Genomic DNA, 22631 nt, shown 5'->3' on the forward strand with positions numbered 1-22631 from the left:
CGCCTCTGACTTTAAAGAAGCCGCAGTATGCATAAACGGCACGGATAAAACGTGACATTTGACTGCACCACTGTAGATTATCCTTCCTGGGAGAAAACGTTCTATGCATCGACATAAAGCCAATGAGAGCGTAAATGATCAAAAGAAACGACCAGTGCTACTAGTTTCAGTACGAGTGATTTCAGAAGCGTAGTTTGTCTGTTGGAGCAGTGAACTGTAACCGAGACACTGTTGAAACTACTGAGATGCCAGAGCTAACTTTAGCTGTTGGCCACGTTAGTTCGAGAAAACCAAGCAACGTTACCAATGGTTAACACACTGCACTCGTATTTTTGAAGACTGTGGTTCACAACCCTGACCAGCCATCAGTTTTCCCACAGTTTTCCAACATGGATCAAGGTAAATGACAGGTTTGGTTACTGCAAATAAACACACATGATTTCCAGTCTTATGCCCAGCTTCTTGTACATCTCTAATAACCTCGATGTCAAGAGGTTTAAAACCTAATTTCCATCTTCCCTTAAATTCATTGCGAAGCGATTTCATGTATTAGTATTCCACTAATGAACTTTTCCGTTTTTGTTCTGTGTCTTACTGCTTTAACATTCTTTGTACATCTTCCTGAACGCACATATTAGTGTCCATTCTTCATTAGTTTCAGTAAGAGCTCCAACGGCGTAGAGTGTAGAGATTTAATCTACTAGTTCCACAAGAACACGGTAACTTTAATAAGCCAAATAGTGGGTGACAGTAGACGTATTAGTAGTCGTAGTTGCAGCAGCGGTAGTGGCAGTAGTTCTGGTAGTTGAGTAATAGGAAGCAGTCTATTTTGTAAGATAAATACATAAAAACAAGCAGTAACATTTTTTTTTTCAAAATGGTTCAAATGGCTCCGAGCACTATGGGACTTAACATCTGAAGTCATCAGTCCCCTAGACTTAGAACTACTTAAACCTAACTAACCTAAGGACATCACACACATCCATGTCCCGAGGCAGGATTCGAACCTGCGACTGTAGCGGTTGCGCGGCTCCAGACTGATGCGCCTAGAACCGCTCGGCCACACCGGCCGGCAACAATTTTTTACACATTCTTGTTATACGTTCATGCATTAGTTTAAAGGCCTTCTTTGATAAGTAAATAATTTTCTTTGACAGATAGAACGCTGCTGCACTGAAGAGCCGAAGAAACTAGTACATCTGCATAATATCGTGTAGGTTTTGCACGAGCACGCAGAAGTGCCGCAACACGATGCGGCATGGACTCGACTAATGTCTGACGTAGTGCTTGAGCGAATTGACACCATGAATCCTGTACGGCTATCCATAAATCCGTAAGAATACGAGGGGATGGAGATCTCTTCTGAACAGCACGTTGAAAGGCATCCCAGATATGCTCAATAATATTCATCTGTAGGGAGTTTGGTGGCCAGCGGAAGTGTTTAACCTCAGAACAGTGTTCCTGGAGCCACTCTGTAGCAATGCTGGACGTGTGGGGTGTCGCACTGTCCTGCTGGAATTGTCCAAGTCCGTCGGAATGCACAATGCACATGAATGGACGTTTACGAACGTGTCACCTGTCAGAGTGGTATCCCTTATCACTCCAACTGCACAGGCTCCTTACCATTACAGAGTCTCCACCATCTTGAACAATCCCCTGCTGACATGAAGGTTCCCTGGATTCATGAGGTTGTTTCCATACCAGTACAAGTCGATCTGCTCGATACAATTTGAAACGAGACTCTTCCGACCAGGCAACATGTTTCCAGTCATCAACAGTCCAATTTCAGTGTTGACGGACCCAGGCGAAGCGTAAAGCTTTGTGTCGTGCAGTCAAGGATATCTGAGTGCGGCTTCGGCTCCGAAACCCAATATCAACGACGTTTTTTTGAACGGTGGGCACGCTGAAACTTGGTGATGGCCCAGCAATGAAATCTGCAGCAGTTTGCGTAAAGGGTTAGACTTCCGTCACGTTGAGCGATTCTCTTCAGTTGTCGTTGGTCCCGTTCTTGCAGAATCTTTCTCTGGCCGCAGCGATGTCGGAGATTTGGTGTTTTACCGAATTCCTGATGTTCACGATACACTCGTGAAATGATGGTACGGGAAAATGGCCACTTCATCGCTGCCTCGGAGGTGCTGTGTGCCACTATCGTGCGCCGACTAATACCACGTTCAGACTCACTTACGTCTTTATAACCTGCCATTGTACCAGTAGTGAGCAATCTGACAACTGCGCCAGACACTTGTTGTCTTATAGGCATATAGACTTGCCGACCGCAGCGCCGTATTATGCCTGTTTACTAATCTGTCATTGGAATACGAATACCTATACCAGTTTCTTTGGTGCTTCAGTGTATAGACCTCGTCTGAACAAAACCACCTCTCGTCACTTCCTGATCATAAGTAGCTGTATTTATGGCTGCGTGTTTCTCCAGCAGTGGGAAGGTACTCATATACGTGCACTTGTCTTGCAGAATCCGGTTCCTCCGAGGCCACACATAAATTGCGCTCATCGGAACCCGACCGCACGCGAGTGAACGAACGGTGAAAGCTAGAGCATCACCACCAGTCGTAAAGGAAAGTTTCTACTGCCGTCTCGCCCCGCTGCAGCTCCGAAACCGCTATTTGGGATCTGTTTAACAAGCCGAGGAAAGTGCTTGTCAAGCAGCCGATATGTCAGGTTTTTTTTCCGTTGTGTCTGATCCTTTAAATGAAACCACAGAATGTTGTGATCTGGGTTGCTCCGTTCTCAATGCAAACTAAAAAACCGATGGAGCTGAAGGGAACAAGGTTCGCAAATAAGGGAGTGTTTCCCGAGTGGGACAAGAAGTATTCGCCAAGTTTAGTTGCAGAAGTCAGTCCCCAAAAGGAGTGACTTCTTTTTTGAAGAAGGAGACACAGCATATATGTTAACTGTTGCATTCCTCACTGCGTGCTTCTGCGATACCAAATCTTTCCAGTTTTCGTTCGATGAATCCGCTTTCCTGTAATGTTTTAAATTTTATATGAAACTGAATTAGCACCTTAATTACCTTCATTATGTGATAGAAAATAAGAAAATATGTTTTTGGAGCCTGCCTTAGTTTGGAGATGAAGCACATGCTCTAATAGTACCAGTAGGAGAAGGAGCAGCACCTAATGATAAACATTTGGTCATAACTTTTATTTTGTGTTTATTACATATGGTGCGTTACAATAGCAATCATTTTCATATTAACTATAAAAACTAACATTCAGAAGAAGTTTTACTCTTAACAAAATCCTTTAACACGAGAGCTGCATGGAGACTGAGCAATACTGGGAGAGATATATTGAGAAAGTGAAAGTTGAATGGTGTGGAGAGCGAGGAGCTAGCGTTTCTGTAGAAAATTGGAGAAAGGAAGGAAAAAGCCGTATCGCTATCATGGGGAGGAAAGGAAAGGGAGAAAGGAAAGAGTAAAGTTGGTAAAGATGAGACGTGGGTTATGGTAGGTAAGAGGTATACACTGACATGGGTGGACAGTGCTATACTACGGAGGAACAGCGCGAAGTGTATCATTTATTGAAGAGCGTTTCGTCGCATTACAGATTTTAAAATTTCCCTTTCCTTCGGATCTGATGCCCTTGATCAAAAGCTATAGGAGGTAAATGCCCCAAGGGCACAAATACACTTCTATATTCGCTGCGGTATTGAAGCAAACGTTCTCAGAATGTGATTTTGAAGAATTTCTTGTCACGAATGAAACATATTCTACGTCTGTGATAAGATACGTCTTCCATTTGCATCTCAGGCACGCTGTATGGGCGAAAAACCGGGGAACTGGGCAGACCAGTGAAGACTTTGTTGACTACATTCCACAAGGTGTTTGCGGCGTGAAATGCAATACGGAATATTGCGTTGTCCTGCTGGAATATTGGTACACTGCGTAAGGAGTGTATGACAACAGGTCTTTCCTTTCTTGCCACATACTGGGAAGCATTAAGTTTCCCTTCATCTATTACCAAGTTGGTTCTGTTGCCGTATCCAATAGTTCCAATAGCATCATGATACCAGGAATTAGAGAAGTGGGGGTTCTTGATAATTGTTGCTATCTGCTGCAATATTGGTACACTGGTTAAGGAGTGTATGACAACAGGTCTTTCCTTTCTTGCAACATACTGGGAAGCATTAAGTTTCCCTTCATCTATTACCAAGTTGGTTCTGTTGCCGTATCCAATAGTTCCAACAGCATCATGATCCCAGGAATTAGAGAAGTAGGGGTCTTGATAATTGCTGCTATCTGTGATCTTCCATTTGGTCGTCAACTGAAACGGAGATGTCGACCTGACAGCCATAAAAAGGAGAGAAATTAATTTTCTGAACGCCACAGAATACTACCCAAAGTTTCAGTTGACTCTAAAGGATGCAAGACTCAGTTGTCTGAAGTATGGTGTCCGTGATAAACGACACACGGCAACTCAAGAACTCAGTGCAGCTTCCTGTAATTTATAACAGACGAACTTGTGTCCGGATTTCAGCAATTGTCATCCGCCTACTCCCAGAGCTAGTCGAACAATAGTACGACGTGCTCTTGGCCTTCTGGAATGACTCGTCCCTGCTCTTCCTGCTATATTGTTTTTCTGCATATATTTCGAGATCACTGTGCTGCAGTCATCGCAGTATAGCTATCTGTCTATGCGTCCTGTCGACATGACGCTCCCATGTCTCTCATGCCAATGATTGGGCGTTCTCGGAGTCCGAAAGATGGCGATAAAATACGTGTGCATGTGGGCATGTTGTGCTGCGATCTCCATCTTAAAAGCCACAGTAACGTTTATATCATGCAACAGCTATCACCTAGTCAAAAACGCAACATCTGTTAGGTTTTTTTTTCTATGTTGAAAGCAGGTTCGCATAAAGATGAAATCTTCTTGAACATATTTGACAGGTAAGGAAATTCCAAAGTATTAGTGTGGTTCGATATAAACGTTCTTGATACAAAACTCTTCATTTCCATCAGTATAAATGTTTCCGTTCGTACAGGATATGGAGTGAGCGTCGGTTCAGAGTCAAGTCATTTTGTTAGTGTAGGTGCAGCAGAGTATCAATATTAGAACTTTCGAGAGGAGGAAGAGAATGGTCTATTGCGGTCTAATTTGTGGGATACAAAGGAGTTCATTATGAATCAGGAGGCATTTTATGAGCTGGTAAAGAAAAAAATGAAGAAAGTGAGGCCGCTAGCATGTCTTTTAAGGATTTTATATGACGTAGTAGAGGATAAAACGGATCAAGGTCTTGCAGGTATGAAGAATTTTCACCATGGCCAGATAGTTTATTTTATTAATTGATACCGTTCGTTTCAGCCTTGTTAGTTTACCGCTGCCGCCTGTGACGAACCAGCAGAGCAGCACGTTCGGTATTTAGCAATCTCTGTGTTTTTTTAGCAGTTCAGTTTTGAAATTCCGTGCGTGTTTTGTATTTAAAATATGTAATCTCCCATTTTAGTAACATTAAAGTGAACATTCTGTAACACATTTTTTATTTCTGTTGAATGGACAGCTCAGAGAGGCGTCTGCCTCCGTTAGTGACAAGAAAGTAACAAGTCACATATTTAGCTTCCTGCGCTTTTATAGTAGTCCTAAGATTATAGGACGCAGGCTTGCAGTGTGCATGCAGGAGGAGCTGGCCGCAGTTCGCGAACAGGTGAAGACGCTTTTGGCCACGGTCAGCCGCCTTCGGACTGCTGCCTTGGGGCGTAACGGTGCCGGACAAAATGGTGCGTCGCCTGGGACACCTAAGGTGTCGCTTCCTTTGTCCACTGGCTCTGCTGCCGAGGCGTCTTGCAGTGTACTCGATGCAATGGATCAACCCTCACTTTGAACCTACTTAGCTTGAATCCACAAATTTTTGAATTAATAGCAATAACATTGCATTAGTGACTGAAGCATGTTCCTTTGTGGTTTTTGTCAGTGCGCTTGCACCGGCAGTATTCGTATTTTGTAAAGCAGAGAGTGTATCTTGACTTAATTGAGAAAACCTGAATCTACGGTATTTGCAAGATTTTGTTCTGTGATTTCGCATTCCTGAGGCGAACTGTTACCGACTGATCGATCGGAAATGGTTCCCTGTTCACTGATTGTTTCAATTTCCACTCCGTTATTTATTGCCTGGTCCATGTTCCTATGCACTATTATCAAATTATTGTCTTTCATTACTAGGTGGTGCTAACAAGCTACCCTCGTCGTCACTATCATTTCTCACTTTGTTAGCAGTCTAGTTTTACGCTTTCACTCGCCATGATTATCACACTATTTCACACAATAACACAAAAGAAACCATTTGAAAAGAAAAAATAGGAACACACAGTAAAATAGCACTGAAAATAATCAATATCTAATTAGTTTACAAAAGCGACTGAGACATACTTAGTGTAAATCCACATGCATACTGTAGCGTTGCTCTTGTGAGGTGAAAAGAAAAAGAATTGTTCCAGAATCCCCTAGGCTGTGGCTAAGCCGTGTCTCCGCAATATCCTTTCTTTCAGGAGTGCTAGTTCTGCAAGGTTCGCAGGAGAGCTTCTGTAAAGTTTGGAAGGTAGGAGACGAGGTACTGGCAGAAGTAAAGCTGTGAGTACCGGGCGTGAGTCGTGCTTCGGTAGCTCAGTTGGTAGATCACTTGCCCGCGAAAGGCAAAGGTCCCGAGTTCGAGTCTCGGTCGGGCACACAGTTTTAATCTGCCAGGAAGTTTCAAAAGAATTGTTATTTTATTTTATTTAATGTCGAAAAAGTGAATATTTTGGTGGGCCACTTGGCAACAGAATCAGAGAGTGATTACACTATTATAATAACATACGTTGAGCATTAAATACCTGAATAAGAGCAGCATATTGATATATTTGAGATCGTTCGGAAGAAACATTTCTGTGCATTTTTATAGTCGCGATGTAATCATACCCGGAACAACACTAAGGGACCAGAATATTTATAGACTTAAAAAGAAATGCAACACTACACAATTAAAAAAGAGTTGATTCAGAAATAATAGGAAAACGATAATGTTCCTTCTGCCTCATGCTACGTTCGGCCCATCAGCGTGATCGTAGTTTCTAGTGATGAACTAGCACAAAATAATTATAATTCAAGTAAATGGAAATCATCAAGGTTAATTTACTGAAATAAGCACACTTATTTTTAACACACGTTTTTTAATGCCACGTACCTTTTCATATTAAATTACAATAGTTGACCATTGTGATTAAATACTTGATACATAACAGTCAAAATGTCCTCTTGATGCTATCTTTTCGTAATCAGTTACGAGAAACTACATGTTTTCTGGTTGGGAAAATAACAATTAACATATTCACTCAATATTTTCACACAAAATATAAAATACCGATGCGGAACGCAGCAAGTCCGCGTCCGCCTTTCATCGAATACAAACAGTGAAAGGTGAGGCGCCCAATGCCTCATTTGTCTTGAAACAACAGAATTCTTTTTTATATCATTAATCGATACATGTACATAGAGATTTACAGGCACCGCGCAAGAATGGCAAAGATAAAGAATAATAGATTCTGTCGCTGCTACGCGATGGTTAATTTCTTTTACTTTACAATTTTTCGATAACTTTAGGCCATCAGGCGTGTACTATTGAGCATATGTTAATGATTGTGAGGCGAAAATTACTAATATTACAATACCACAACTACTTTGCTCATGGCAATACAGTACAACAATAATAAACTACAACTAAAGAGGAAATTCCATATTTACAATTACGCGCTGTCCGCCCCGATAGCTGAGTGGTCATCGTGACGAATTGCCGTCCTACGGACACTGGTGCGATTCCCGGCTGGGTTGGAGATTTCCTCCGGTCAGGGACTGGGTGTTGTGCTGTTTTCATCATCATTTCATGACCATCCGGGGTACAGGTCTCCCAATGTGGCATCGAATGTAATAAGACCTGCACCAAGGCGGCCGGACCTGCCCTGCAAGGGGCTTCCCGGCCAATGACGCGAAACACTCATTTCCATTTACAGTTACGCGCTAGCAGTAAACTATCTAATTTCTAATAATGCGCTAATTATTCGAACTACAATAAATCCAGTGAAGTGTCTTCGGCTAAGGGTCGCCAGGTGAAACTACTTTCGAGTCCACTGAAGTAACTGAGTAGGTAATACGTCTTAGTGTTTACTTAAACTGCTGAATGCAACTGAACCTGCTGTCTCGTTACTTACGTTACTTATTTTTATCATTTCAACACTGACCTACAGAATTTTACCTGACAAAGACAACTCAAATTTAACCTATTTACTTATGACCCACAATATACAAGCGCAACGCAATCTGACTGCTCTAAAATGACAACATGACTTCAAATAATTAACACAAAAGAATGGCCCTGAATCGGAATAAATCCTAACAATAGCCCATACTTTTTCATAAGCCACTTACCTCACAGAAAATCTTCTTAACACGAACTACAGCAACTACAGCCAGCTAAATAAAAGGATTCTAACTACTATAGGCTCTAACTACTAGGAGGCATGAGGTTAGCAAAAGAAACATTTTTTTGAAGAACAAACATTGTATTTAACAGATTTTATCTTAATCATGTGACATCCACTTCCAAATATTATATAGCCGTCAATAATTCCACTACCCAAACATTAGCAAATTCATCCGTCATTATTTTACAATGCATGTCCTATTAACACTGAGTCTCCACGAAGGGCACATGTCCAAGCAGTCCGCTCGCTAACTGCTAACTGCTCGTCCATCAAACCACAAAGTCTCTCATGGAGAGCGCAGAGCGCTGTCAGCGATATTAATTACAGTCTATAGCGCTGCCAACATACAAAGGTATAAACAGGTTACTTACAACTTCAGTGTCAGGCTAGGCGATACTTAAATATCCTCTGTTGAGCGCTATTTAGTTAATATGCATGGAGAGGAAATCAGACCACGTCCAAAGTATATACGCCTCGACAGTCAAAATTGTAACAGTAAATTGTCGAAATATTCGTTGCGATATTCCTGAATTTAGTGCCATCGAAAAAAGTTGCCGCCCTCAAGTTGTTATAGGGACCGTAAGCAGACGCCATAAGCGAGGGAATGTTTTCTGCAGTCGACAAACATCTTGTGTCTAGCGAGGTAGAAATTGAATCCAACTGTGAGTTTATTTAGACGCATGCAACGAGTCTAGGTGATCTCAAGGATTTTTATTGGCCACACAATTTCATCGTAACAATTTTAGAATCATTCAGTATTTCGGAAATTGCCAGACCATGCAATACTACGTAACCTACTGAGTACAGACTGGAATGTCCTTGGGCTCACTGAATGTCGTATGGACACACAGTCTTGTGAAGTCCTTTTGAACAATTTTTCCGAAAATTGTCTTGGGCAGCTAGTTCGACAGCCTACACAAAATGCAAATATTTTTGACCTTGCAGCTTCAAACAGGTGTCGACATAGGCACAGGGATGTTGGTGATGTCATCGTAGTGAGGATGGTTACTAAAGTTTATAAATCCATCAAGAAGCCTAGGAGAGAATTTTTATTAGCAGATAATCAGTTGTTAGCAAGCTGACTCAGAAAATGAACGGATCTCATTTAGTACAACTGTGAGTGACGTACAGCAATTATGGACAAAGTTTAAATGGATTCTAAATCACACCCTGTGGAAGTATGTGCCAGTAAGCGGATTAAGGTCACAAAAGACCAACCATGTTTTAATAACGTTGCTTGGAAATTGCTGAGGAAGCAGAGACTGTTGCAGAATCTGTTCAAAAAGAGCATTCAGATGACGGCAGGGAAAAATTAATAGAAATTCATGCATCTGTAAATACACTCCTGGAAATGGAAAAAAGAACACATTGACACCGGTGTGTCAGACCCACCATACTTGCTCCGGACACTGCGAGAGGGCTGTACAAGCAATGATCACACGCACGGCACAGCGGACACACCAGGACCCGCGGTGTTGGCCGTCGAATGGCGCTAGCTGCGCAGCATTTGTGCACCGCCGCCGTCAGTGTCAGCCAGTTTGCCGTGGCATACGGAGCTCCATCGCAGGCTTTAACACTGGTAGCATGCCGCGACAGCGTGGACGTGAACCGTATGTGCAGTTGACGGACTTTGAGCGAGGGCGTATAGTGGGCATGCGGGAGGCCGGGTGGACGTACCGCCGAATTGCTCAACACGTGGGGCGTGAGGTCTCCACAGTACAACGATGTTGTCGCCAGTGGTCGGCGGAAGGTGCACGTACCCGTCGACCTGGGACCGGACCGCAGCGACGCTCGGATGCACGCCAAGACCGTAGGATCCTACGCAGTGCCGTAGGGGACCGCACCGCCACTTCCCAGCAAATTAGGGACACTGTTGCTCCTGGGGTATCGGCGAGGACCATTCGCAACCGTCTCCATGAAGCTGGGCTACGGTCCCGCACACCGTTAGGCCGTCTTCCGCTCACGCCCCAACATCGTGCAGCCCGCCTCCAGTGGTGTCGCGACAGGCGTGAATGGAGGGACGAATGGAGACGTGTCGTCTTCAGCGATGAGAGTCGCTTCTGCCTTGGTGCCAATGATGGTCGTATGCGTGTTTGGCGCCGTGCAGGTGAGCGCCACAATCAGGACTGCATACGACCGAGGTACACAGGGCCAACACCTGGCATCATGGTGTGGGGAGCGATCTCCTACACTGGCCGTACACCACTGGTGATCGTCGAGGGGACACTGAATAGTGCACGGTACATCCAAACCGTCATCGAACCCATCGTTCTACCATTCCTAGACCGGCAAGGGAACTTGCTGTTCCAACAGGACAATGCACGTCCGCATGTATCCCGTGCCACCCAACGTGCTCTAGAAGGTGTAAGTCAACTACCCTGGCCAGCAAGATCTCCGGATCTGTCCCCCATTGAGCATGTTTGGGACTGGATGAAGCGTCGCCTCACGCGGTCTGCACGTCCAGCACGAACGCTGGTCCAACTGAGGCGCCAGGTGGAAATGGCATGGCAAGCCGTTCCACAGGACTACATCCAGCATCTCTACGATCGTCTCCATGGGAGAATAGCAGCCTGCATTGCTGCGAAAGGTGGATATACACTGTACTAGTGCCGACATTGTGCATGCTCTGTTGCCTGTGTCTATGTGCCTGTGGTTCTGTCAGTGTGATCATGTGATGTATCTGACCCCAGGAATGTGTCAATAAAGTTTCCCCTTCCTGGGACAATGAATTCACGGTGTTCTTATTTTAATTTCCAGGAGTGTAGATTGATGAGCGAAGTATGAAACAACTACCACCATCATATCATAACAAAGGATCTTGCCGAGAACCCGAGAAAAATGTGGTCCTACGTAAAATCGCTAAGCTGGTAGAAATGTTCCATCCCGTCGTTCGTTGACCAGTCCGGTGTACGAACAGAAGACAGCAAAAGTAAAGTCGAAGTTTTTAATTCACACAGGAGGATCGTACGAACATACCGTCGTCTGACCGTCTTACAGGCTCCCTTATGGATGACAGTGATGGGCATCCCTGGCGTAAAGAAGCAACTGAAAGAGTTGGAAAAAAAAAAGAATAAGCCACCAAGTCCGGATAGAATCCCCGATCGGTTGTCCAGAGAATACTCTTCGGTATTAGCCTCTTGTTTACCTTGAATTTATTGCGAATCTCACGCCCAGCAAAGTGTCTAGCAACTGAGAGAGAGAGAGAGAGAGAGAGAGAGAGAGAGAGAGAGAACACAGGTGACTACTGTATATAATAACGGTAAAAAAAAACAGACCTGCCAAATTTCAGACCAATATACTTAACAACGTTCTGCTGCAGAATTCTTTAACATATTCTCACAGCCAGCCGGAGTGGCCGTGCGGTTCTAGGCGCTACAGTCTGGAGCCGAGCGACCGCTCCGGTTGCAGGTTCGAATCCTGCCTCGGGCATGGATCTGTGTGATGTCCTTAGGTTAGGTTTAATTAGTTCTAAGTTCTAGGCGACTGATAACCTCAGAAGTTAAGTCCCATGGTTCTCAGAGCCATTTCAACCATTTGTTACTTTCCGTCGCGGCTCTGTAATGATGTTTCCTCTGCTTACAGCACCTTGATGTTGATTACACTCATTCCCAAACGTTGATAACGCTGTAGTGTATTTTGAGTGTAGGCCTACAGAATTTCGAGAGCGCGTCTTTTCATGCTGAGATCTCAAAGTTCCCGAGCAAGATTTTTCAGGTACTGCTCTCTTCCAGCACTCTCTGTCGTGTGATTCTTTGTCCATTCCTTCAATTATATGCTATAATGTCAATAAAGTTGAAAAGCACTGCCACTGGCCACTGGCCATCGACGCGTTCTCGGCGGCAGCTGTACATTCTTACACACTTACCGAATGTATCCACTCTTGACTTTCTACAGTTGTAGAATAGGATGATGTCTAGCTTCTCTTCCGTCACATTCACGTCGTAATGTTGAGTTGACAATACTGTAACAACCTCTCCTTTCTTAGGCACCTAAGTGACTAAAGTGGCATCATCGCTAAAGGCAAACCGAATTGTTCGTGGTATAACTATTTTTTTAGAGGAACAGGACGAACTTCTGTAGTAACATCGCGTTTGTCACTTCGAATAGTACCAATTGTATTTATTTTCTCTTTCAAACGATCAGATGTTAATGGAACGGCTGTGAACTTTCTGTTCATGATAACTTTTCTTGCTGATTGTTTCAAGCTAGACATTTCAATCAACCTTCTAACTATTTCTGGGCGACTATTATAGTTCTTCTCATTGACGTGCTTTCGAGCATTGGAATCCGCAGCGAAGCGGTATTTAGTACTTTAGTCACATAACAGGTTCACTTCTATTCCATATTCTCCTGGTTTTATTGGAATATATAGCCTGAATGGGCATCGTCCATGGAAGGTCACAAGTTTTCATCCACCGTATCTGACCCACTAGGATTATAAAACTCAGGAAATTTACCGACTATCGTGTTCCATGTATCCCTGGTAGGAGCAAATTTGTCGGTCTGTTTTCTAGCTGCTCGAGTTAGAGCATCGGCAAAGCGCAGGTAGTTTAGTAAGAGCCGCAGTCTATGCTCCGAAAACCAAGCTCGGTACATTGGAAAGTTTTCTTTATTAAATGTATTATATAAACTGTCCTCGTTCTGTCTATGGACTCCACGGTTCAAAAGAATTCCCATTGCTGTCACAATTTCTTCCCTTTAAAATGCTTTCGAAATGTTCACGGAAATATCTTTCAGATCATTTCCTAAGATTGCCTAGCTTTTGGGTGGTATACATCAAACTGTTATCCAAGATGTTACCATCAAGGCACATGAGAAAAGCTTTACCTCGTTTATCTGGTTTTATGCCTGGCTTAGTTCCTTTTGGTGTCCGCAGACCTCTTCCTTTGATTTACGTAAAGATCTCTCTTCCATCGCGTGGTTCCAGACTGAAGCGCCTAGAACAGCTCGGCCACTGCGGCCGGCGGAAAGTAACACGTGCGCCAGAAACATGATCTTCCCAGCACAGACCAAGAAAGAAGAAGTAATACCTATTGTTAAGTGTTCTGAATGTGAATCTGAGTAACCCTCATAATTGTGAAATTAATGTAAATAAATGTAAAATCACTTTTTTATAATTCACTTAAACACTTTTCTAAGAAATTATTTTATAAAAGCAAGTCCCATTAATAATAACCAACATTTTTTACTTCTAGTCTATCAAAAATATGGAAATACTTATGTCATATGGTTTATTCTACATAGAGAAAGTAGTGGGGTCAGTCACTGACCCCTCCCATTGTTTTAAAATGAGGCCGCGTTCATTGTCAGTACGTCCCAGAGATGGCAGCACCGTATGGCAGATGGAATTTTACCGCCAGCGGCGAGAATGAGAACTGTTGTAAATACTTAAAATGGCGACGTTTTCCTTACTTGAACAGCGTGCAATCATTCGTTTTCTGAATTTGCGTGGTGTGAAACCAATTGAAATTCATCGACAGTTGAAGGAGACATGTGGTGATGGAGTTATGGATGTGTCGAAAGTGCGTTCGTGGGTGCGACAGTTTAATGAAGGCAAACCGAAACAACCTCGGGCTCGCACAAGCTGGTCTGATGACACGATCGAGAAAGTGGAGAGAATTGTTTTGGGGGATCGCCGAATGACTGTTGAACAGATCGCCTCCAGAGTTGGCATTTCTGTGGGTTCTGTGCACACAATCCTGCATGACGACCTGAAAATGCGAAAAGTGTCATCCAGGTGGGTGCCACGAATGCTGACGGATGACCACATGGCTGCCCGTATGGCATGTTGACAAGCAATGTTGACGCGCAACGACAGTACGAATGGGACTTTCTTTTTGTCGGTTGTGACAATGGATGAGACGTGGATGCTATTTTTCAATCCAGAAACAAAACGCCAGTCAGCTCAATGGAAGCACACAGATTCACCGCCACCAAAAAAATTTCGGGTAACCGCCAGTGCTGAAAAAATGATGGTGTCCATGTTCTGGGACAGCGAGGGCGTAATCCTTACCAATTGCGTTCCAAAGGGCACTACGGTAACAGGTGCACCCTACGAAAATGTTTTGAAGAACAAATTCCTTCCTGCACTGCAACAAAAACGTCTGGGAAGGGCTGCACGTGTGCTGTTTCACTGAGACAACGGACCCGCACATCGAGCTAACGTTACGCAACAGTTTCTTCGTGATAACAAATTTGAAGTGATACCTGATGCTCCCTACTCACCTGACATGGCTCCTAGTGACTTTTGGCTTTTTCCAACAACGAAAGACACTCTCCATGGCCGCACATTCACCAGCCGTGATGCTATTGCCTCAGCGATTTTCCAGTGGTCAAAACAGACTCCTAAAGAAGCCTTCGCCGCTGCCATGGAATCATGGCGTCAGCGTTGTGAAAAATGTGTACGTCTGCAGGGCGATTACGTCCAGACGTAACGCCAGTTTCATCGATTTCGGGTGAGTAGTTAATTGGAAAAAAAATCGGAGGCTTTAGAACTTGAATGCACGTCGTATAATAGCCAAGAACGTATGTGAAAAGACAGACTGACAGACAGTACGCATTTACTAGTAACTCACCACTCTCATACGCGAAATAAACAATTTATCGTAATGGGTAAAAGAGCCAATTATCGACGTTCCAGGCAGCAGAGGAACAGCAAGTCTTATATATGAAAGGGAACGTAACGTAGTTTGTATTGCGAATTTCGCAGCATTCGCTTCAGCGAAATGAGTCACAGACTTCACTGCATGTTCCTTGTTATTTGTGTAAAAATAATAAATCTAATAATTTTGTTACATAATGTACAAATGGTATAAATAATCTCGAAACATCGTCCCTTATGCTACCGCGTCATCTATACTACTACACTCCTGGAAATGGAAAAAGGAACACATTGACACCGGTATGTCAGACCCACCATACTTGCTCCGGACACTGCGAGAGCGCTGTACAAGCAATGATCACACGCACGGCACAGCGGACACACCAGGAACCGCGGTGTTGGCCGTCGAATGGCGCTAGCTGCGCAGCATTTGTGCACCGCCGCCGTCAGTGTCAGCCAGTTTGCCGTGGCATACGGAGCTCCATCGCAGTCTTTAACACTGGTAGCATGCCGCAACAGCGTGGACGTGAACCGTATGTGCAGTTGACGGACTTTGAGCGAGGGCGTATAGTGGGCATGCGGGAGGCCGGGTGGACGTACCGCCGAATTGCTCAACACGTGGGGCGTGAGGTCTCCACAGTACATCGATGTTGTCGCCAGTGGTCGGCGGAAGGTGCACGTGCCCGTCGACCTGGGACCGGACCGCAGCGACGCACGGATGCACGCCAAGACCGTAGGATCCTACGCAGTGCCGTAGGGGACCGCACCGCCACTTCCCAGCAAATTAGAGACACTGTTGCTCCTGGGGTATCGGCGAGGACCATTCGCAACCGTCTCCATGAAGCTGGGCTACGGTCCCGCACACCGTTAGGCCGTCTTCCGCTCACGCCCCAACATCGTGCAGCCAGCCTCCAGTGGTGTCGCGACAGGCGTGAATGGAGGGACGAATGGAGACGTGTCGTCTTCAGCGATGAGAGTCGCTTCTGCCTTGGTGCCAATGATGGTCGTATGCGTGTTTGGCGCCGTGCAGGTGAGCGCCACAATCAGGACTCCATACGACCGAGGCACACAGGGCCAACACCCGGCATCATGGTGTGGGGAGCGATCTCCTACACTGGCCGTACACCACTGGTGATCGTCGAGGGGACACTGAATAGTGCACGGTACATCCAAACCGTCATCGAACCCATCGTTCTACCATTCCTAGACCGGCAAGGGAACTTGCTGTCCCAACAGGACAATGCACGTCCGCATGTATCCCGTGCCACCCAACGTGCTCTAGAAGGTGTAAGTCAACTACCCTGGCCAGCAAGATCTCCGGATCTGTCCCCCATTGAGCATGTTTGGGACTTGATGAAGCGTCGTCTCACGCGGTCTGCACGTCCAGCACGAACGCTGGTCCAACTGAGGCGCCAGGTGGAAATGGCATGGCAAGCCGTTCCACAGGACTACATCCAGCATCTCTACGATCGTCTCCATGAGAGAATTGCAGCCTGCATTGCTGCGAAAGGTGGATATACACTGTACTAGTGCCGACATTGTGCATGCTCTGTTGCCTGTGTCTATGTGCCTGTGGTTCTGTCAGTGTGATCATGTGATGTATCTGACCCCAGGAATGTGTCAATAAAGTTTCCCCTTCCTGGGACAATGAATTCACGGTGTTCTTATTTCAATTTCCAGGATTGTATAAGATGAGAAGACGAAAATCATCGGATAGCGATATCCTCACATACTGATTGCGGATGTATCGTGCACAAAATGTTTAAAAGGGAAGTGCATTGGCGGAGTTGTCATTTGTACTCAGGTTATAATTGTGCAAAGGTTTGCGACGTGATCACGGCCGTACGACGAGAGTTAACAGACTGTAAATGAGTGATGGTAGTTGGAGCTAGACGCTAGTGACATTTCATTTCGGAGCTCATTAGAGAATCGAATGTTTCAAGATACAAAGTGACAACAGTTTGCCGAGAATATCAAATTTCAGGTATTTCCTCTCACCACGGACAGCGCAGTAACCGACGGAATTCACTTGACGACCGAGAGCAGCAGAATTTGGGTATAATTCTCAGTGCTAACAGACAAGGAACACTGCTTGAACTAATTGCAGAAATCAATGTGGGACGTACGACGAACGTATACGTGAGTACGGTGTTGCGAAATGCGGCGTTAAGGGGCTCAACAGATGACCGACGTCAGAGCATCTTCTAACAGCACGACATCGCCTACAGAGCCTCTCCTTGGTTAGTGACTATATCGGTTGTACGCAAGACGACTAGAAAATCGTGACCCTGTCCCATGAGTCCCGCTTCCAGTTAGTAAGAGCTGTCAGTATTTTTCGATTGTTGAACAGACCCCACGAATCCATGGACCAAAATTGTCAAGAAACACCGTGTGGTGGTGCTGGCTCTGTGCTGGTGGTAGCTCCATAACAGCTCCATCATAGGGATAGATAACATTATATCAGAATTTCTAAAATCATCGAGAAAAGTGGCAACAAAACGACTATTCACGTTGCTGTGCAGAATGTATGAATCTGGCGACGTATCATCTGACTTTAGGAACAATATCATCCACACAATTCCGAAGACCGCAAGAGGTGATAAGAATATACAGGAAAATGGAAAAGAACATTTAAGATATGTTAGATAACGATCAGATTGGCTTTAGGAAAGGTACAGCCACCAGAGAGGTAATTCTGATTTCGCAGTTGCTAATGGAAGCAAGACTAAAGAAAAACAAAGACACGTTCATAGGATATGTCAACCTTAAAAAAGCGTTCGACAATGTAAAATGGTGCAAGATGTTCGGAATTCTGAGAAAATAGGGGTAAGCTATAGGGAGATACGGATAATGTAATATGTACAAGAGCCAAGAGGGCATAAAAGAGTGGAGGACCAAGAACGAAGTGCTCTGTTTAAGAAGGGTGTAAGGCAGGGACGTAGCCTTTCACCCATCTTGTTCAATCTGTATATCGAAGAAGCAATGATGGAAATATTAGAAAGGTTCAGGAGTGGAATTAAAATTGAAGGTGAAGGGTAGTAACGATATGATTCACTGGTGACATTGCTGTCGTGAGTGAAAGTGAAGAATAATTACAGGTTCTGCGGAATGAAATGAACAGTCTATGAGTGTATGAGTGCACAATATGGACTGAAAGTAAATTTAAGGGAGACGGAAGTAATGAGGAGTAGCAGAAATGACAATGGCAAGCTTCTTATCGTATTATTGGACGCAAATAGCACGTTCCAATAGTGAAACTTGGACTGTGGGAAAACCGGAACAGAAGAGAATCGAACATTTGAGATGTGGTGCTACAGACGAACGTTGAAAATTAGGTGGTCTGATAAGGTAGGGAATGAGGAGGTTTTGTACGGAATTAGAAAGAAAAGGAATATGTGGAAAACACTGACAAGAAGAAGGGACAGAATGATAGGACATCTGTTAAGACGTCAAGGAATGACTTCCATCGAACTAGAAGGTGCAGTAGAGGGCAAAAATTGTAGAGGGAGACAGAGACTGGAATAATCCAGCAAATGATTGAGGCCATAGGTTGCAATTGCTGCACTGAGATGAAAAGGTTGGCACACGAGACGAATTCGTGGCAGGCCACATCAAACCTGTCAGAAGACTGATGCTTGAGAAACAATCAGCCAGATCATTTAGCCACCTCAGGGCCACAACTGAATCATTATTGTGGTGATAGCTGTAACACACGTAGTCATTCCCCACTGTATGCTTTTTCTTTAAGCTCAGGAAAAATAACAGGTGTATAGCTCAGGTGGCTCCATGGGATAAAATGTAGGTGTGCAGTTGTTATTCTGTTCAGTTCATGCAGACGAGCTTCACTGATAATACAACCACAGACCGACCAAAAATGTGTCTGGCATTCAGGCTACAAACATTCAGGTTCAGGAACTGGATCCACTTTGCTACTTCCCCTTCTGCACCCTATGAGCCACTGCTTCCCATACTCCTGCCCCCAGCCACCTGGAGTGCTACAGGTAGCATTGTGGGATTCCCAGCCTGAGCACGCTATTGGCAGACTCTGCCTGCTCCACTCCTTATGTGCTTCTCCAGTGCTCACAACGCTGCCTGCTCGAGTATAGTAGTTTATAAGTAAATATTAAAATGCTGATACCTTTATTGTAACACTTATTTCTGCCATCTCAATCATTTTAAAAGTATTACAAGTTAGCTGATTTGTCACAAATATGACACTGCTGTTTAAGGGTGTAGGGAGAGGGAGTGTAGATGGGAGGGGGAGAGGAAGGAGAGGGGGAGGTGTTAACTTGAGGGTTGCGACACTCATGAGTCTGTTGTAGAGAAACACTTATTCTGTCTACCAGAACTCTCTTAACACCACTACTATTGTCTATCTTTCATGCAAGTGATCCTGTTCCTACCACCTTGTGGACTGTGTAGGAATTACCAGTTGTATCGCTGGCCGAAGTGGCCGTGCGGTTAAAGGCGCTGCAGTCTGGAACCGCAAGACCGCTACGGTCGCAGGTTCGAATCCTGCCTCGGGCATGGATGTTTGTGATGTCCTTAGGTTAGTTAGGTTTAACTAGTTCTAAGTTCTAGGGGACTAATGACCTCAGCAGTTGAGTCCCATAGTGCTCCGAGCCATTTGAACCATTTGAACCAGTTGTATCCATTTCCAGACATGTTGATATAAACTTAGCTTTTCTTTACCTGTCAGGAAGCAAATTCGTAACTGTGGCCCATTACTTAACATCGCCCTCTATATATGCAGCCACTTCCAACTCTTAAAACACAGTACGATTTTACAGTGCCTGTGTTTGTAGGAAGTACAATGCAATTGTTTGGTCCGACACAAATTTTTTATTTCCTCATTCTGTTCTATGGTTGGAGTTTGCTCATATTCGTAACTGAATACATTTCTTGTGTGAAACCACTACAGAACCAGATGAAGATCCTTGAAAGCGTACACCATTTGTGGCCTTTTCGATATGTGCTCTGCTATCTAAATCCAACTATTCTTCTAATGTCGTCTTTCTGTCACTGATATGGAAGTCTTTCTTATCAACCTTTATTCTCTGTCAGGCATTTTTCACCAAATCTGATAACGACATTTCATTGCTCGAATCACCTGTAGCACACCAACGACTTCGCCTACTATGTATATATCATCAATTCTCTTGCGATCCCTTTCAGATATGTAAAATCGATCTTTACAGAGACATGGAAGTTGAGGTTGTGTAATGTAAGAGGCTGGCAAACGGTCTTTTAATAGCAAAATGCCATTTCTAACAACAGAGGTTTTATAACAAGGATTTGACACTAGGTTCGCCCATGAAGATCAACGACCTAGTAGATGCCCGTGCACTTCCAGAGGACACAAGTCCATGACCTATTTCTTGTTTAGTTCATTCTGTGCTGTCAACTATCAGTTTGACGACATATTTAAACTGTCAACCCATCCAGCAGTTAGCACTAACGCTTCTCGTCGTTTCAGGTCGCGCCATGGGCCGCTCTTTTGTGCTATTCAACGAGTGTAGCATCACAGCTAGGCGAAAAATGGCGTGCTGTCAGAGAGAATGCCAGTATTACAAGCGAAACGGAATCAGCCACATCAGCAGCATGTGAGTCTCAGCGCTCGAGGTCATGCAAGGAACATTGGCCGAGCATGTTTTGTATTGGCATGGCTGACCGGGGAAGCTGTCGGTATGAGCACAGTTCTATGACGGAGGACGGACGACCATTATCGCCATCAACGAGACCCAGACTCCGTAGAATGGATGGCAGCTGAAATCGGCCAGTGAAACTGAAAATAGCTAGCTTATTAATACACGAGACTGTGAGCCTGGACTTGGAGGTGAACGCATGGCAGAGCAGAAACACAGCTGGACGGTCCAATAACCTGGATTGAATGTGACTTTCTGTCAACTTGGGGCAACATTCCGGGTAGTCGCATGGCAGAGCAGAAACATAGCTGGGTGGTGCGATGACCTGGTTTGGATGTGACTTTCTGTCAACATGGTGCAACATTCCGGGGAGTCGCATGGAAGTGCAGAAACACAGCTGGATGGTGCTATGACCTGGATTGGATGTGACTTTCTGTCAACTTGGGGTAACATTCCTGGGAGTGGATCAAACTTGGCGTTGCATGTCCAAAGGAGACTGTATAGCTGGGAGAAAGGAAGTGCTTGCTAAAGCTTGATAAACATGTTTTCTGCTACGATAGCTGGAAACAGTGTATTGTGATGACTTGCGTTACTTTGCCTGTTCTTGACTACGTAAGTACCCAAAGTTTCATACTGGTGAAGATTGTCAGAGTTGCATTCATGGTTCGAATTGTAGAGCGGTGCTCTGTTTGTTTACGTTGTGCTCCAAGGCGAATTTTGCTGGTGCTTTCATTGTCTGTCGTGCTATAAAGTGATCATGTTGTTAATGTCTTAGTATTGGTGGTGTCTGTCGTTTTCTGTTGTCTGCCCAGTGGTACCTTAAGTATCAGCCATCGGTGAGTGTAATGTATTATTACCTACCATTGTGTTCTCCCCTTGGTGCCTGTTAATTACATATGATAATTTATGACCCCTCCATTCTAAAAATTTCTTTCTTAATTGGGATACTGGTGCTTTTTTGTATATTTATCTGTGGCTCCTTTTGTAAGGCTGATTATTCCAGTAATCATGAGTTTATAGTGTGTCATTTACCTTTACTGGATATCAACACTCTTTAGATAAAATGAGCACTACTATCCTGGTTTGTTCCTTCTTGTGCGTCTACTTCGAGTTACTACATTGTTTTATATTGTTTAATGAAACTGATTTATATTTTGTTCCGACATTATACCCACACAATCCCTAGTCGCTTGTCACAACCACCGTTCACTTTGCCACAATATGTGGCAGAGTGTGGTTATGAGCTGTTTTTGTGTTGTCCCATTGATAGCTCTAATTTAATGATATTTTGGTTGTACACTCTTTTGTTGTGGTGTTGCAGGAACTGCAATTATGGACGTTTAAGGTGTATGCTGCTTCAGAAAGGACAAATTTGTCCATGAGGCCGCCATTCACCGACAGGCATCAGCAGGAATGGTGTCTGATGTGTTGGCAGAAGAGCCAACGCCGTGTTGCTAGAGGAGGCCGAAATGCACGCGTTTAAGCTCACGCAGACTGGCGTGAGGTCTGGAACAGTTAAAGGAGTTATAGTAGCCAAAAATAGTACATAGCTTCTGGAATACTTAACTTTAATCCATAATTGGAGAACATCGCTCTTGATGATACATGAATTACAATCTCAATATAAACTGGTAATGGCGCCTTGCTAGGTCGTAGCAAATGACGTAGCTGAAGGCTATGCTAACTATCGTCTCGGCAAATGAGAGTGTATTTGTCATTGATTCATCTGTGGCAAAGTCTGCTGTACAACTGGGGCGAGTGCTAGGACGTCTCTATAGACCTGCCGTGTGGCGGCGCTCGGTCTGCAATCACTGACAGTGGCGACACGCGGGTCCGACGTATACTAGCGGACCGCGGCCGATTTAAAGGCTACCACCTAGCAAGTGTGGTGTCTGGCGGTGACACCACAGTGTCT

Source organism: Schistocerca nitens, chromosome 6 (assembly GCF_023898315.1).
Source record: "Schistocerca nitens isolate TAMUIC-IGC-003100 chromosome 6, iqSchNite1.1, whole genome shotgun sequence".
NCBI classification, from domain to species: domain Eukaryota; kingdom Metazoa; phylum Arthropoda; class Insecta; order Orthoptera; family Acrididae; genus Schistocerca; species Schistocerca nitens.